At 36.4% G+C, this 17388-nt stretch overlaps 1 protein-coding gene across 6 annotated transcripts in view; it reads right to left on the reverse strand.

Annotated features, from left to right (window-relative positions):
* bma (SCY1-like protein bma) overlaps positions 1 to 17388 on the reverse strand; it is a 385396-nt gene that overhangs the window by 193884 nt on the left and 174124 nt on the right. Inside the window, exon 2 of one of the 6 annotated variants that reach the window (XM_067788413.1) lies at positions 2622 to 2781. The exons of 4 other annotated variants lie outside the window; for them this stretch is intronic. The gene's annotated coding sequence lies outside the window, so the exon portion shown is untranslated. Of the gene's footprint in view, positions 1 to 2621; positions 2782 to 2967; positions 3203 to 17388 lie in introns of all 6 variants that reach the window. One more of the 6 variants, XM_067788412.1, reaches the window with a different exon arrangement.

A 17388-nucleotide genomic window follows, 5' to 3' on the forward strand; every position in this document is an offset into this window, starting at 1 on the left:
TGGTTATAGCAGCGGCGCCTAATCGTTGCCGATGAAGGAATTTAGCAGTTCCCGAAATGGATCTATACAACGAGCTTTGGCAGTTGTCTAAAATTTTTTCTTTCTTCTATTCTAATTTAAAAATTTTTTCAATTAAGAAAAAATATATCATAACAATAATAATGATAAAAAATTATTGTTGGGCCTTGAGCTCGATTCGAACCAAAAATTGTTAATACATCCCAGAGCACGGGGAAAGTGTCAATAAAATATGACACTATGGCAGCATTGCCAACAAACAAGTCCAATTTTCACAGCCATTCTGCACCAGATGTCGCAGTGTTGTGAATATCAATTGGCACGAACCAGAATAGAAGTAGGATTAATGAAGACAAACAAAAGGCCGCTGTGATGGCTGAATGGTTATAGCAGCGGCGCCTAAACGTTGCCGATGAAGGAATTTAGCAGTTCCCGAAATGGATCTATACAACGAGCTTTGGCAGTTGTCTAAAATTTTTTCTTTCTTCTATTCTAATTTAAAAATTTTTTCAATTAAGAAAAAATGTATCATAACAATAATAATGATAAAAAATTATTGTTGGGCCTTGAGCTCGATTCGAACCCGCGATCTTAAAATCAGTAGGCCGATATAACAACAAAAATTGTTAATACATCCCAGAGCACGGGGAAAGTGTCAATAAAATATGACACTATGGCAGCATTGCCAACAAACAAGTCCAATTTTCACAGCCATTCTGCAACAGATGTCGCAGTGTTGTGAATATCAATTGGCACGAACCAGAATAGAAGTAGGATTAATGAAGACAAACAAAAGGCCGCTGTGATGGCTGAATGGTTATAGCAGCGGCGCCTAAACGTTGCCGATGAAGGAATTTAGCAGTTCCCGAAATGGATCTATACAACGAGCTTTGGCAGTTGTCTAAAATTTTTTCTTTCTTCTATTCTAATTTAAAAATTTTTTCAATTAAGAAAAAATGTATCATAACAATAATAATGATAAAAAATTATTGTTGGGCCTTGAGCTCGATTCGAACCCGCGATCTTAAAATCAGTAGGCCGATATAACAACAAAAATTGTTAATACATCCCGGAGCACGGGGAAAGTGTCAATAAAATATGACACTATGGCAGCATTGCCAACAAACAAGTCCAATTTTCACAGCCATTCTGCAACAGATGTCGCAGTGTTGTGAATATCAATTGGCACGAACCAGAATAGAAGTAGGATTAATGAAGACAAACAAAAGGCCGCTGTGATGGCTGAATGGTTATAGCAGCGGCGCCTAAACGTTGCCGATGAAGGAATTTAGCAGTTCCCGAAATGGATCTATACAACGAGCTTTGGCAGTTGTCTAAAATTTTTTCTTTCTTCTATTCTAATTTAAAAATTTTTTCAATTAAGAAAAAATGTATCATAACAATAATAATGATAAAAAATTATTGTTGGGCCTTGAGCTCGATTCGAACCAAAAATTGTTAATACATCCCAGAGCACGGGGAAAGTGTCAATAAAATATGACACTATGGCAGCATTGCCAACAAACAAGTCCAATTTTCACAGCCATTCTGCAACAGATGTCGCAGTGTTGTGAATATCAATTGGCACGAACCAGAATAGAAGTAGGATTAATGAAGACAAACAAAAGGCCGCTGTGATGGCTGAATGGTTATAGCAGCGGCGCCTAAACGTTGCCGATGAAGGAATTTAGCAGTTCCCGAAATGGATCTATACAACGAGCTTTGGCAGTTGTCTAAAATTTTTTCTTTCTTCTATTCTAATTTAAAAATTTTTTCAATTAAGAAAAAATGTATCATAACAATAATAATGATAAAAAATTATTGTTGGGCCTTGAGCTCGATTCGAACCCGCGATCCCAAAATTATTTAAGCAAAATTTTGAATTTTCCCAAAAACTAGTTTGTGTGTGTCTTCGCTGTCAACAAGCTAATATAACCAAAATTATTTAAACGAAATTTCCATTTTTCCCCAATAAAAAAGTTTGTGTGTGTGTTCGCTGTCAACCAACTAATATAAACAAAATTATTTAAACGAAATTTCCATCTTCCCAATAAAAAAAGTTTGTGTGGGTGTTCGCTGTCAACCAACTAATATAGCCAAAATTATTTGAACGAAATTTCCATTTTTCCCCAATAAAAAAGTTTGTGTGTGTGTTCGCTGTCAACCAACTAATATAACCAAAATTATTTAGACGAAATTTCCATTTTTCCCAAAAAAAAACAATTTGTGTGTGTGTGTGATCGCTGTCAACCAATTAATATAACCAAAATTATTTAAAAGTAATTTCCATTTTCCCCCAAAAAAAAGAAGCAATTTGTGTGTGTGTTCGCTGTCAACCAACTAATATAACCAAAATTATTTAAACGAAATTTCTATTTTTCACCGAACAAAAAAAGCATTTTGTGTGTGTGTTCGCTGTCGACCAACTAATAGAACCAAAATGATTTAAACAAAATTTCCATTTTGACAAAAAACAGTTTGTGTGTGTGTTCGCTATCAACACGGATATTAAGTTGCTATTTTCAAAATCTCGGTATTAAAGTCCTATAAAACAGAGTTTTCGGGACTTAAAAAACACTGGAATTGTCATCCATATATCGTACGTATACATTCTTGAAGTAATCTTGTTTCACTTTTCTTGTTTTATTTATGTTAGTTAATAATATTGATCATATCTGCAATTTTTTTTTCGTTTAAATTGGCAATCGTAGGAAAATTACTGAAAATTCTCAACAAGCTTATAACTTATTTTAACATTAAAAACTGGAAAAAACAAAAGATGGTAACTGTATTCACTCTATACTAAAATATCCAGCATAAATTTATTCTTTTTTGTTTTTCGAATTTTTTCATATTCAAGCATCCAGATTATATTTTTCATTTCATATTGCACATGTGCGTGTGTACTTTAATTAATCAAATTATTTTATTATCAACTTTGATAAGTACTTGCATATGATTACATATGTATGGATATGTGCATGCAATTAGGGTATGTTAACAGAATAATTTCCACTTCTTCGATCTCACTCCAATCACTTAATTGACTCGTTTACTTGTGGCTGCACTTAAGTTGTTATTTTGCACTTAATTATGTTTGATATAAATTGATTTATAGCTGCGATAATTGTCGTTTTTTTATTTTGTGTGTTGTAATGAATTGTTTATGCAGAAATTTGGTGAGCTGAAAGAGGAAAAAAGAAAAGAAAAAAGGTTTTTATTAACAATATAATATAATTGACCCTACGTGCTTATTAAAATAAAAACCAATGAAGGAATTCACAGTCCCTGTTGTGTGCCTGAATGAAAAGTAAGTACATTTTTTCTTTGGATTTGATTCTTTGAGATCTATTAAAATTTAAATAAATTGGCGCTAGATAAAAATCGCGTTTTAACCAGCATGGCATTGGCTGATTGGAGCTTATAAGTGCATCTTCAGACCAGGTATATCTGACATTGACAGCTATGTATGAATTTAGTTTCCGCCGCGAAATTTATACGGCTGCGCTATATGACATTGAGCAACGCTCTCAGTTCAGTTAGAATTAGGAAGAACGTCTCCGAGCCGTTCGAAACTAAACAAAGTTTCAGACAGCGCCTAACATGCGATCTCTTAAATTTGATGCTGGAGAACATGATTCAACTGCAGAACTTTACCATAAGAGCAAACAATAACTGGCGTACGCTGACTTCATTGATTTACTCCAAAATGCAAAAACAAGAGAAGCAAAAGAGATGGGTTTGTTGTTAAATGGTAAATAAGGACAAAATGAAGCTGTCGTCAAGCGATGAATCAGTACATTTGTATCCATGTATTTGTTTTGTTTGTATCCATGATTTCCAAATAGTAAATTACTTCGTTTATCAACATCAGCTTTGAAATACGAATCGAAGAATCACTCTTACCAATAACTACTACTTTGAACTGGGTATGCAATTTGGAAAGTAAAGTCTTCTGTCGGCAAACAAAAATTATGCCCTACGAGTCACTTATTGTATCCGCATCGACCATAATAACATCGATGAAGCGACTCTGGGAGTGTTGGAGAGAAATTTTCTGCGAAATATTTACGAACCGATACGCGTTGGCGACGGCGAGTGCCGAAGAATGTTTAATGATGAGCGAAGTTAAATACAGCGGCTACGTTGGCTAGGCCACATATGCGTATGAAAGATGATGCTCCGGCTAAGAAAATATTTTTATTGGAACCCACCTGTCAAAACAGAGGAAAAACGAGGAAAGTATCTATTAAAATGACAAGAAATTGTTTATGATAATCCTTCTCTGTGTCTGTACAAGGAATTTTTTTGTTTTATTTTAAAACTAATTTCTTTTCTCGGTTTCATGGCCGCGGATTTCTATTCGAGGTACTCAACTTTACAGTGGAGTGCTTTTATTCATTGGGCGAATTCGTGCATGTAAATATTGTTAGAAATATTCAATCAAGTATTCTTGATGAGAAAATAAAAAAAAAAATTCCTCAAATTAATATAAAGTTTTATTCAAATCTACTTATTAGAATGAACTCGTGAAGTTTACCAGAAGCAAATAATTTCGGACTTTTTGAGAAGGGCTTCGTCGGCTTCTTATCGGAAACAACCGATACCAACAAGTCATTGTTTTATTATCGGTTTATTTTGGACAGTCAATTATTATCTTCGAGCTTTCGATTTGTTATCGGCTTGTTATCGATGGGTTACATATGTATTGAAGTTTTATCGGTATCTGTTTCAGTCGTCGTTAACAAATCGATAATATAAAAAATTGGTAACACTCCAATAAGGAATCGGCAACTTTTCAACACATTTTGATAGCAAAACCGATCGATTTTTCGGTAACAAATTAATTAAAACACGTCGAAAACAAATTGTTAACATTCCGATAAAAAATCTAAAAGTTTCCGAAAACAAATTAATATCCTTTTGATAATATATCGATATTTTTTCGGTATGTTATCGATAAATATTTGATAATAAATCGGTAACTTCTCGATAACACTTCGATACAAAATTGGTAACAATCATATAAAAAATCGATGACTTAGCGATAACATGCACATAATTTTTCGATTATAAATCCAAAAATTTGGTATAACAACACAACAACTCCCCGATTAAAATTCGATTTTAATTTGTATTATTTTTTTTTTATTTTAATTTTTATTTTCTTTTATCTCATTTTATTTCGTTTAATTTTATTTTGTTTTATTTTTTTCTTTTTATTTTATTTTATTGCGTTTCGTGTTATTTAATTTAATTTTGTTTTTCTCATTTTTTCTATTTTATTTTCTTTTATTTTATTTTAGTTTGTTTTGTTTTATTTTGTTGAGTTTTTTTATTTTATTTTTATTTTTTAGTTTTTTTCATTTAATTTTTTTTTTTTTTGTATATTACTTAAGTTTATTTTGTTTTATTTTATTTTATTTCATTTTATTTTATTTTATTTTATTTTTTATTCACTCCTAGATCTGCCTTTCTGTTTCTTTGGATCTTTTTCTCCCTCTGTGCATTTTCCCTCACTTCTTTTCTGCTCCATCTATTCCTATCTCTCTATCTCAATCTAACTCTACCTCTTTCTCAGTCACACTCTCCTTCCCTCTTTTCTCCCTAGTTCCTCTTATCATTCTCCAACCCTTATTCCCAGTCCCAACTAAGGTTACAGTCCCAGCCCAAGTTTAAGTCCCAGTCCCAATCCCAGTCCCTGGTCAATTTCGTGGAAAAAAGTGTCGTCCATTACGCTGACATAGGTATGCCCTTTTACTCATTTGTACATATTGAGATGTAGAATGTAGATAAGTTAGCACGCGATTTGCTAAACGACCACGTAACAACACTTTGATTATGTAGAGAGTACGAACCGACTGACAGCAATACAACAAACACTAAAATTAGGGAAACTACGTGAAACACAATAGCGAATAACTTACGCTGCGTAATACAATGTCCTTTGCAACAATAAAGTTAAGCGTGACAAAACAATTTGTATAAATGTAAATACATACAAATGTACATAAATAACGGCAGTAACGAAATATTTATGGGAATAAAGTTAGATGTAAAATAAATAAAAAAGTTATCGCTAAACAACTGGGAGTAGGAGAGCTTCACATCAACAAGTGATAACGACGAACATTCGACATTTCTCGACGAACATAGCTCTTCTCGTAGGCGGCTCTTCTATAAATTCAGGTACCGTAATATTTGAACCTTTAAAACTTAAAAAAAAAGTATTAACGCAGGTACAACAGACAAAAACTTATCATCAAATAAACACCAAACAATAAACCAACGAAATCAACAACCAACCAAAGCAACTGATGATGGCGCAACGACGTAGCCGGTTTGTCTCTAAACCAAGTCTGACAAGCAATGCCGGAAAATTTTTCCAATATGTAAGTATCAAATTCAGGTGGCCCTTGTGAGTTGGTTGATTTGAAAATCTGAAATAAGGAAATTCGAGAAAAATTTTCGACAATCGTGTAAACACAATACTCTCTCTCTGTAACCCTTAATTTGGGGGCTTGTGAACTGTACAATGATTAGCTACAAATTCCTAAAGGACCTGTTGACTAATCATTTTCCCAATCTCCCGGTTAAATAGAAGTTCTACCTGCATCGTCGGCTTTGGCTGTGCACGAGGGTCTGTCATCCTCACTTCAGGACTCACTTGATTGGAAGAATACTGCTGGTACTTACTCGTACTGTTAAGTATCTGGGCACTATTATGAACAGCGAACAAGACCAATGTAAAGACACAGTAGATTGCCTTGTACTGTTGAGGGAGAGTCTATCGGTGAGAGTTGGAGATTCTTGCCAAGGGTTTATAAGAAGGTGGCAAAGTAGTGGTCTATTGGAACGCATTTGAGACTTCGAGCTTACCAAAACTTTAGGGGAGTAATATATCGATTAAGACTTTTCCCATTAGCGGGTTTTTTAGAAAAAAACCTACTTTGGCGTTGCATATCTTGCTAACTATACATCCAGCGGATATTGCAGTCAAGATGGCATCAATCGCAAACAAGACAACTTGCCCCTGTGCAAGCTTCACTTCTCACTCAGAAAGTCAATGTAACTGCAACTTCTTGCAAGCGAAAGTTTACGCGAATGTGATTGCGGTCGATATCTTTGCAATCCAGTTCTGCTACGGTTAGGATATTTTAAATCTACGCGGGTAACCAATGTGCTATGAAAGGGCTGAGTTCGACAGTAGTGCGATTGAGAAGGGTGTGGACGTACCTGATCACATTTGCAATTACATCGAGGTATTTAACGATTGGGAGAATGTGAATCCGCGGCATTTGTCAATCAAACCTTTTAGGTCGCATGATTACAACTGCACGGTATGGGTTGTCAGAAATTCGGAGGTCGACCGGCCGACTCTATCTCTGTAAAGGTGACGAGATCCTTCTGGCTGAAAGTGTACGACAGGCAGCGAAATATTGGTTTCGCCAAAGCTTGTTTATTCTTCTCCTTTTATGATAGTAATATACTTGTCCGGTACATTACGGAAATTAGCACAACCATCTCGTGAACGATTTGATATGATCACGTTGAACTTTCTAAGTCAGCCTAAGCATGAAAGGTCATGTATGATTTTTCATGGTCTCTTATTGAAGAATATAGAAACAGCCACTCTAACTGGATCATTTCGAGACATACCATGATCATATATGAATTGAAATCGATTCGAAATTATTTCGGGCTACTTTCGGGATTATATTTAGGATTATTGGAGGTACTATTTTGAAATTATTTCAGATTCAACTCGGGCTGTTCGGTATCATTTTGTGACTGTTTATGGTATACCTTCAGGACAAATTAGATGCAAGTTTGGGAGCAGTTCTGTACTACTTCGAGACAGTTTTGGACTGTTTCTTTAACACTTCCTTATTATCTTCTAATCATTTCGGGATTGCTTTTGGATAATTTTGGGTTTAGTTTAGGTATCATTTTAGTATAATTTGGTTTCGCGTCTACAAATGAGTTCGGGACTGTTTGCAGGACTATTACGAAACTTTTCCGGATTAATTCGATAATATTTTCGGTATCAATTTGAAACTATTTTGGGTTTAGTTCCGGATTGTTGTCGAAATTTTAGATAAGCAAAACACCATTTTGGGGATCAACTCAGGACAATTTCGGTGTAATATAGGGACTATCAAATTTCTCGAAAGTTTGAGGGCTATTTTGAATCAAATTCATAGCGTTCCGGAATCGCTTTACAGATTATATTGGGGCAATTTTTGAATCGTATGGTATAGATTATTTCATTAAGTATCATAAAAATATTGGTACCTTCCTTTTCAATACTAAATTTTAGTCTCGTATAAAACAACAAAGTGTGGAAACCATGTTTATACATATTTATTATATTTATTACTAGCTGACGCGACAGACGTTGTTCTGTCATTGTACTCTTTTGTAGTTCTTTAAAAATGTTTCATAACTTCCGAGCATGGAACTGATAACTTTACTTTTCCAGTACCTTGTACGCCTGTTGTGGTTTACAACCATTACCTTGAACTTACTGTAATTTGAATGAAATACTTTTTGACTGTAGATAGAATACTTGCTAAATTATTTTTAAAACCTTTTGAAAACAACAAACATTTTAGTCATAAACAACAATCCGCAATATCAGTAAGTTGTCAAACGGTCGAATCTACACGTTTATTAGCAGAATGTGTTTGGAATGAAGCTTTTTTAATTTAAAAATATGTTTTCTCTATTTTTATATTTTATCATTAGCGAATATTTTTACTACCAAATTCACAGAAATAAAAAAAGCTATATAAAACGTTTTAAGTCGGCATTGTAATTTTTGAAAAATTAGGCTGTGGTATCCAGCTTAATGGATATCGCATAGTGTCATAAGATCTGTAGTCTTCGGCTGCAGATTTAAGTTCATAGTTGTAATGAAATAATATAGTAACCAAAAAATCCATATGTTGCATAAAAATAATAGAAGGCAATTCGGCAATTGTTAGTGAACAAAAGTCTTGTGGAATTCTCAAAAGTTGAAATTGGAAAAATTTAAATTTATGCTGCATATACGAAAGGGTTATATAAAAGAAATTTATTTAGGGCAACATCTGACAAAATTTTTTCCATCCACTCTGATTGATATACTGGTGCGTAAAACAACCAAAGCCGCATGAATAATAACAACCAAACTCGTACTATTAGCTAAAATATTGATAAATTGAAGATAAATTGAAGATTTTCCAAAAAAAAATTTTTTTTTTTTTTGAGGTAAATGAACAGTCAGTCCGATCGAAATAAAGGAAAGGAAAAAATTTTGAAATCGGTCAAACCGTTTTTGAGTAATAGCTAAAATATTTTTTTTATTGAAGTTTTTTAAATAAATTTTTGTGTCGTAAATGATCCCCGAATCAGATCGAAAATAATAGAAAAAAAATATTGAATTCGGTGTAGCCGTTTTTCAGTTTTGAACGACCTAACGCACACAAATTCATTTTTATATATATTTATTATATTTCCAACCAAAGCACTATGCCTGAGAAGACTTTGAATACATCACATTAAAAATTAATTTGAGCAAGATATATTTCGTTTAGCAATAGAATATAAAATTTATCTAACTTGCAAGTCTTCGTTCAGAAAAATAGGAAAAGCTTAACGCAATAGCTATAGCAATACATATATAAATATGCTCTGCTATAAAAACATGACTAACTTACAAAAACTGTACTACTTGTACCTTTTGGCAATTCCCATTTGCTATTACCGATCCATAAGTCTTGTGCAGTTACATACAAATATATAGAAAGTACTACCACAGTCTTATAGGAAAAAATTTGAGTACATGTTAGTGATGATAAACAAGGTTTCTTGATTTTTACCAAACAAATTTACCAATTAGGTCAAACAAGTGTGAACAATAAAGGAGAGGAGGGTAAATTTTTAATAAAAGAAATTTAATAATTTCTTCTCCTACATATAAGAAGACAGAAAAAGCAGTCGTTGTCTGCGATACACTTTGACACGAAATAAGACGCATTGTGATGGCATGCAAATAGTGTTTTGAACTCCCGATTTGAGGCATGGCTGTTTCGATCACACCAAAACCGCTTTCATCTTTATCGTCCTTATATCTCGTTGTTTATCTATTCCTACTTATTTAATTGGCGCTTAACTATTTAAATGGTTATGGCCGTCCAACAAGGCGCGCCAGTCGCTTCTTTGCTCTGCCATCTGGCGCCAATTGGACACACCAAGGGAGTATAAATCGTGTTCACCTTGGTTTTCCAACGGAGTGCGGGCCGCCCTCTTCCTCTGCTGTCATAGGCGAATTCCGATAAAAAATCTTTCTTAGCCGGAGCGTCATCTGTCATTCGCCTAGTAAGCGTAACTGCTGCGTTTTAATTCGCTGGACTACGTTGATGTCTGCGTGTATCTCGAACAGTTTATCATTACGCGCCATCGCTAACGTTTAGAAATCCGTCAATCTTTCGAAGAACTTGTCTCTTAAATACCCCGACAGCCGCTTCATCTGCTGATTTCATGATCTATGCTTCTGCACCATATAGCAGGACGGGTACGATAATTGACTTGTTGAGTGTGATTTTCGTTTACCGAGAGAGGACTTCACTTTTCAATTGCCTACCTAGTCCAAAGTAGCATTTATTGGAAAGAGTGATTCTGCGCTGAATTTCAGAGCACATGTTGTTGCTAGTGTTAATGCTGGTTCCCAGATAAACGAAGTCTTTTACTATTTCAAAATTTAGCGTGGTTGCCAAATCGCATATGCGCCGACTCTTTGCTCGATGACAGCAGTTACTTCGTTTTTTCCTCATTCACCATTTGTCTCTTATGTTCACTTTATCCATAAGAGTTGTTTTCTTTCAAGTCAAGAGAATGGCTTCGGTCAAGTATTCAGCACCAAAGTTGATAACCCGACGTATATGTTTTATAACTAGCTAACTAAATCAAGAACCCCACCATAGAGCAATATTCGTACCCCAGCGGGTTAGAGGCAACTAAATACCCAAATGATTGAAGGGGTTGTATAGCGCAACTCTTTCAAGAGATTGCCAGCGCAATTTATAGCTTCTCCAACCCAATTGTCAACCTCACCTAACCGTTGCGAATCCTGTTTCTTGAGCAACCGAAACTCTGGCGACACCAAGTTCCGGGATAGCCGTGAACCTTTGCGAAGTCTCTTTATTGCCACATCAACAACAACAACAACAATATTCGTTGTGCTAGACTTCAACCATAACATTTTACTGCAAGGCATAGAAGGGCCTACCAATCCAGGTAATATTAGAAATTTTAACCCAAGCTATTTTAATTGTCGGCAGGCATCGGTACATTTTAGTAGCCAAACAACAAAATTTAAAAAAATGAAACAATAAGTACCTCAGAGTAGTGTCCTATCCCCATTTTGTTAAATTTCGAAGCTATCTTCGCCAACAGAATGAATTTCCATTGCAATCGTAAATAGCAACAGGTATTGGCCCTTCCTATCTATGACTATTTCCGTAAGACTTCTAGTTCCTTTACCTATGGTAACTTAACGTGGCGGACCAATTCTACTGCGACCTTATTTACGACATAGACAAAATAAACGTCAGCACTATCCGACATCAATGGCGTGGCGTAACGCTAGAAACTACCCGATGCCTCAAAATACTTGGCGTAAGGTTGGAGAGTGACCTACGCTTCCATCAACATGTAGCTGTTATTGCACCCTAAGAACAAAGCTGCAGCAAAATTCTCAAGCTTCTCGCTAGCAGCACTTGTGGTGAAAACAAAGAAACGCTGCTAACGACGTATAAGGCAATTGAATAGCCGTTCATGTGGTGTGCGCCCACGATGTGGTACCTATCTTAAAAGAAATGAATTGCAGGAGGCTGCAGGACTGTTAAACCACTGCGTTCAGAGCTGTCATGGAATATCCCTTTCTGACTCCGAAATAAATAAAATAATCAACAAGGAATTTCTAGCCAATTCCTAGAAATCTGATTGAAAATAAAAATAATTGATTCCGATCCACTTCCTCGCAACATAAGGACGCCTCTGTAAATACTACGAAGAAATCTGGCAAGCAGGAATATAGCCGTTTGAACTCTAATAGCATAAACAGACCCTGTGCTTCATCCGCACTCTTACGGTAAAGCCTTATGTCGATGCAGGTAAAGTATTTTGTGTCCGAAATGAATACATAAACCTTGCTGTAAAGGAAACCAGACTCCTAAGTGAGAGACGGAACTTTTTGCCATAAGAAAATTACTCTATTTGGCCTCTCGAAAACGATCTCAACGGGAAATAGCTCAAAAATGTATCGCAAGATTTAACCCGAATCGTGGAACTGTCCTTAATATCTAGATTCGCGTGGCACCTAACGGAAACTGTTTTTTTTTTTTTTTTGTTTGTTGCATGGTCGCGGTGTCACGATCTAAAGATAAGAATTCCAGTTTCTATCTCAATGAGAGGTAAGAGTACAGTACAATAAGGTACATTACGGTACCGTACAACACAATACGTTTCAGTACAATACGAGACGGTAAAAAACAGTACAGTACAGTACAGTACAATAGAATACAGTACAACAGATTAAAGTAAAATACATTACAATACCGTATGGTTCTTTGCAGTATAGCACAGCTCATTACGTAACGAAACTGTACAATACAATACAATGTGGTGCAATACGTACAGTAAAATTTAAATAAATAATTAAATGCTAGTAATAATGCTGGCTTCCAGCTGATGGCAGCACTAAATCGGGCAAGAGATAGTTGCGTTAGCACCTTATGTTGTTAGCTCTGGAGGGTAACAAGTATTTCTCTAGCAAAGGGCTATCAACATCGATAAAAGTCCCCAAAATCTTCGGTGCTGCCATCATATATCGACCAAACGGAATATATCGGTGAATGCCTGGACTTCGAAAGAGTTCTGGGGCCACAATTGAGCCGAAGGGTTGGTGCCAAGGTGCCAAAATGACAGAACATACAATTCACGTGTATTAAGATGCCGTCAAGTTAACGGAAGTGGTCGAGTCTGCTGTTTGCTGTGTCGATCCAGAAATAAGTACATCCTAGTAGATCCTAGCAGATCTCTGGATTACTGCAGCGTTTTTCAGCCGGAAGCATTGAAAACACTTCGTTCAGTTCGAACCATACATCTATGTATTCTGGGTTCCCGGTCATAAGGGGATAGAAGGTAATGTTGGCAAAAGAGTGTGCAACACTCGCTTAAACAAAAATAGACGTCCAATGCGTTTGGAAGCAATCAAAATGAGGCAGAAGATGCATATGATCCATTAAGCAGCAAAGGCGCGAACAAACGCGCCGGGCTGCAAATTTTCTCAGATCAAGTGCAAAGCCTGCGATAATTGACTCACAAAGTGGCTCATATCTCTGAAGAGAGAAGACTTAAGACTCAAGATGGGCACACTAATTGGACACTGCCTTCTGGCGTCACATGCATTTAAGTTAGGCCTCGTCAGTAAGTACAGGTGTAGGAAAAGCGAGCTGCAGGAAGAAACGGTTAAGCACGTTCTGTATTTAATTACTGCACTCGCCAGGTCAAGGCTCCAGCTATCAGGGGCAGCAGAGTTGCCATATCTCGAGGCAGTAATTCTGGGTCCTACTAAACTACTAGTATTTGCCAAGAGGACGGGGTTATTCTATAACATATGTCCTGGCACCTGATTGGTGTTCTTCCGTTCAGTCGTCAAACAAAGTCTGGTAACAACATGGGCACATTCAGTCTATTTGAGATCTTTATTGATCGGCCAGTTCAACCTTAAATAACCTAACCCAATCTTCAATGCTACTAGAACAACAGCAAGTTCGTACCCTTCGTATGAGTATGCGTTTAAATAAACTGCCAATGCATCTGAAACTAGGCTCACGTGTTTCCACAAAATTGTACCAAATATACCAATGTAATATCAACGTACCGTGGCTTACAAAAACGTACCCAAACAAGGCACAATTGTTCCATCATTATCATCACTGATACATATACCTACGCCCATTCATATAAAGTGTTAGTTAAGTTCAATGGCCAGAAAAAACTTGCAAAGCTCCATATTTTGTCGTAGCTCTTAACTTGGTCATCGATTGGGGAGCAAAAACTAAGTAAATATGTATGTAAGTGGTGTCACAGAAGAAATTGGAAATTTTCATTTAAGGAGCAACAGATATGATGTCAAAGTAAAGCAAGAAGGAAATGCACAAATACATACATACCTGCAAAGATGTAAATGTATGTACAAATTCGACTGGGTCGATTTATTAACCGATGTCGCGCCTTTGATTTATCGATAGGATTTGGGCTCAGGAAAAAAAGTTCCACTACTCATACCCAAACAAATAATTTTCGAGCCTGCGACCTACTAAAAAAATGTTCATATGTATACCTTGTCCGACCCAAAAATGTCCGCTAAAAACGTTGGCGGTAACAGTTTTTTGAAAAAATATTAGCAGACATTTTTGGGTCGGACAGGGTATACATATGAAAATTTTTTTAGAAGGTCATGAAAAAAACCTTAAAAAGCAAAGTCGAGAAAAAGTAAAAAAATGAAATTTCGCAGGCTCGAAAATTATTTTTTTGGGTATGCGGAGTGGAACTTTTTTCCTGAACCCAAATCATATCGAAAAATCGATGGCGCGATATCGGTTAACTTTCGCCTATACAAATCGGCTCACCCTAATACACATACAAAGAAATAAGTACATACTAGAGATATACGCCGCCGCTAAACGCCGCCGATAAACGCCGCCGCCGCAGCCGGTTTTTGTCGTTTTTCGCACGCCGCCGCCGAATGTCAAAAATATCGGCGGGGCAGCGGCGGCGTCCGGCGCGTTACTATATTTTCTACTCGCTTAAGACTGTTTAGGCCATTTATTGTTCATGTCGAAACGGATGCGCATCACAGCCAGTTATAAGAAACTAATTGCGAAATTTAACTCTTTCCAACTGTTCAAAAGTTATTTAAAAACAGGCACTTTTATGTCAGCTTAATACCTTTCCATCACCCAATTCACCAAGTTATTAAAACAATTGTGCTTTAAAGCACTAAAAGAAAAGTTTGAGAATAAATTTTTATGCTCACTTTGCATATTTTTTTTTTTTTTCAAAAATTATGATGAACAATAAATTCAAATAAAATGACCTAAGCCGAATATGTTTTCAAATTGTCCTGAAGTTATTAAAAAGAGCAAATTACCAAAAAAAGGTGTGGATTTAAAAAAAAAATGTTATATTGCGATTGGCTGAAGGAATGAGCGAAATCAGTGATACAAGACCCTTTAGTAGGTTCTAGGGGCATAAAAACGCCTTTGAAATGATTCTTACCTTAAACTTATGTTGAGGATATATGTACGTATGAGAAGGGTTTGAAAAATCACTTGGGCTTACAATCAAATATCTTTTGTCTATTTGCGAAACTACACAATAGTGTCCCTCGGAGTGAATCACATTGATTATAGACTGTCAACCAAGTTTAAATATCACCTACACGTTACGGCTCCTTTTACAAAGGTGAATACGTATGCACATATATTTACCAGGTGAGGCTTTGTCCTTCTCAAGACACTCAAAGTGGTGAAGCAAAAACTTTCTCAAGAGAGTCGACCTAATGACCGTGTGTGCTACTATCCTAGCGTAGTGGACAGTCGAACTAGTCATTCATAATGAGCTTTTATATCATAAGGCCATAAAACAGCAGTTAACATCTTTGAACTTAACATCGGTCGACCTTCATTCTAAAATATCGTTTTGATTTAAGGAAGACTATTGAAATCAATGTTGTGAACACAAACGTTTGCAAACTTTGGTCTACATTTTAAAATTTTATACAAGGTCCTTGTAAAATTGTAATTATGTAGATGCGTCGAGGATTATACGATTTTCAACCATGAGTTACGCATTGCCATCCACTTAGACTGCTTATGATTTCGAGGGTGGTATCCTTGGCCGAATAGTCACTCCCCAACGTTTCAAGGTGTTTCTCTGGTGTAGCTCAGCAACATAGCGCAACAAAAATATCCGTTAGAAAGTCTTCGGAGCTACACCTAGAGCTTCTAGGACAGTGACGTCAACGAAGGTATGAGTTCGAAGTCACAGTCCTATAGCTTTTGTGCTGGCATATGTTGTGAAGGTCAGGAGGCGTGGGAGCGACGGGTGGTCGTGATTGCTACTGTTCACACATCGGTAATAGCAGCTCTTAAAACAGCCGAAAAAACTGGAGGCTACCTGTGCCACGAGAGTCATGAGTATTCAAAGACCATTAACAGCAACCGTAAGTCGCCTTTGTGCGTGATTTAAAGAAATTTTGTTCGCGACGATTATTAGGGGTTATAACTCCTGTTGAAACTACGCTTTGCACGAGATATACAGACAAAAGTGTGACCATTTTATGTATCTCAATTTCTTTTCAGCAGACGCAGCAGTACCAATTCCAAAGACCGGTGTTAGGTTCGAAGCTTCTCTGGAGTAAGTGAACGAGGGATATTCCCTCCGCAAGGAGCTACTCCTGAAAATTTGAAAAGTGATCGGCGTAAACCTCTAGTACATGCAATGTGGATAAAGCATTGGCTGCATTGCAACGTCAGATTGTATTGCATGTAGTAGTTACTCATATCGACTCACGACTTCTCTGCATTGCCGCAATAACAGTTCAAGCAGCCATGCCATGAATTCACAAAATATGTATAAGTAAAGCTCACTTGGCATTCAGTTCGACAAAATGAGAGCGTATCTGCACGGGGCTACCTGTGAATGAGTGCATAAACAATCATACATTTACGCGCAGTCGTGTGTGTGTGCGTGTGTGTGTGTACGTACTATGGGAGTACGTGGTGCATTAACTGAAAGGTAAGATGTGTGCACATAAGGGCGCATTAAACTTTGGCAGTGAAAGCTGTACGCATTGCCCCAAAAGACACTTACAATTCATTTTCTGCTATGCTCGTAAACAACAACAATGCACAACATTTATTTTCATTTTGAAGTGTTTTACGCATACTCGGGCGTATTCAATAATGCGAATGGAATTTTAAGTTTGTTTTGATGACTTGTTTGTATGTATGTATGTTTGTTTAAGTTAAAAGTGAAATTGTTTTTAGTTTTGATTTTTAAACTTTTTCATTTGTTGTGATTTTTTAAGCTCACACAGGACACAAAAGCTTTATAAATTGCCTAGAAGGTTTAATGTGATCATAGTAATCGTTCCCGAGATGGTCGGGCTAGTACCTTTATGGTGCTTTGTTACCGGAGCGTACCCGATCTATATACGGCAGACGACCATCAACATCGATAACACTCCCCTAAACCTTCGGGAGGTGTCTTTATCGTTAATACAACAACAACAGCTCACTTCCCGATTGATGAAAG

Source organism: Eurosta solidaginis, chromosome 5 (genome assembly GCF_040869045.1).
Source record: "Eurosta solidaginis isolate ZX-2024a chromosome 5, ASM4086904v1, whole genome shotgun sequence".
Lineage (NCBI taxonomy): Eukaryota > Metazoa > Arthropoda > Insecta > Diptera > Tephritidae > Eurosta > Eurosta solidaginis.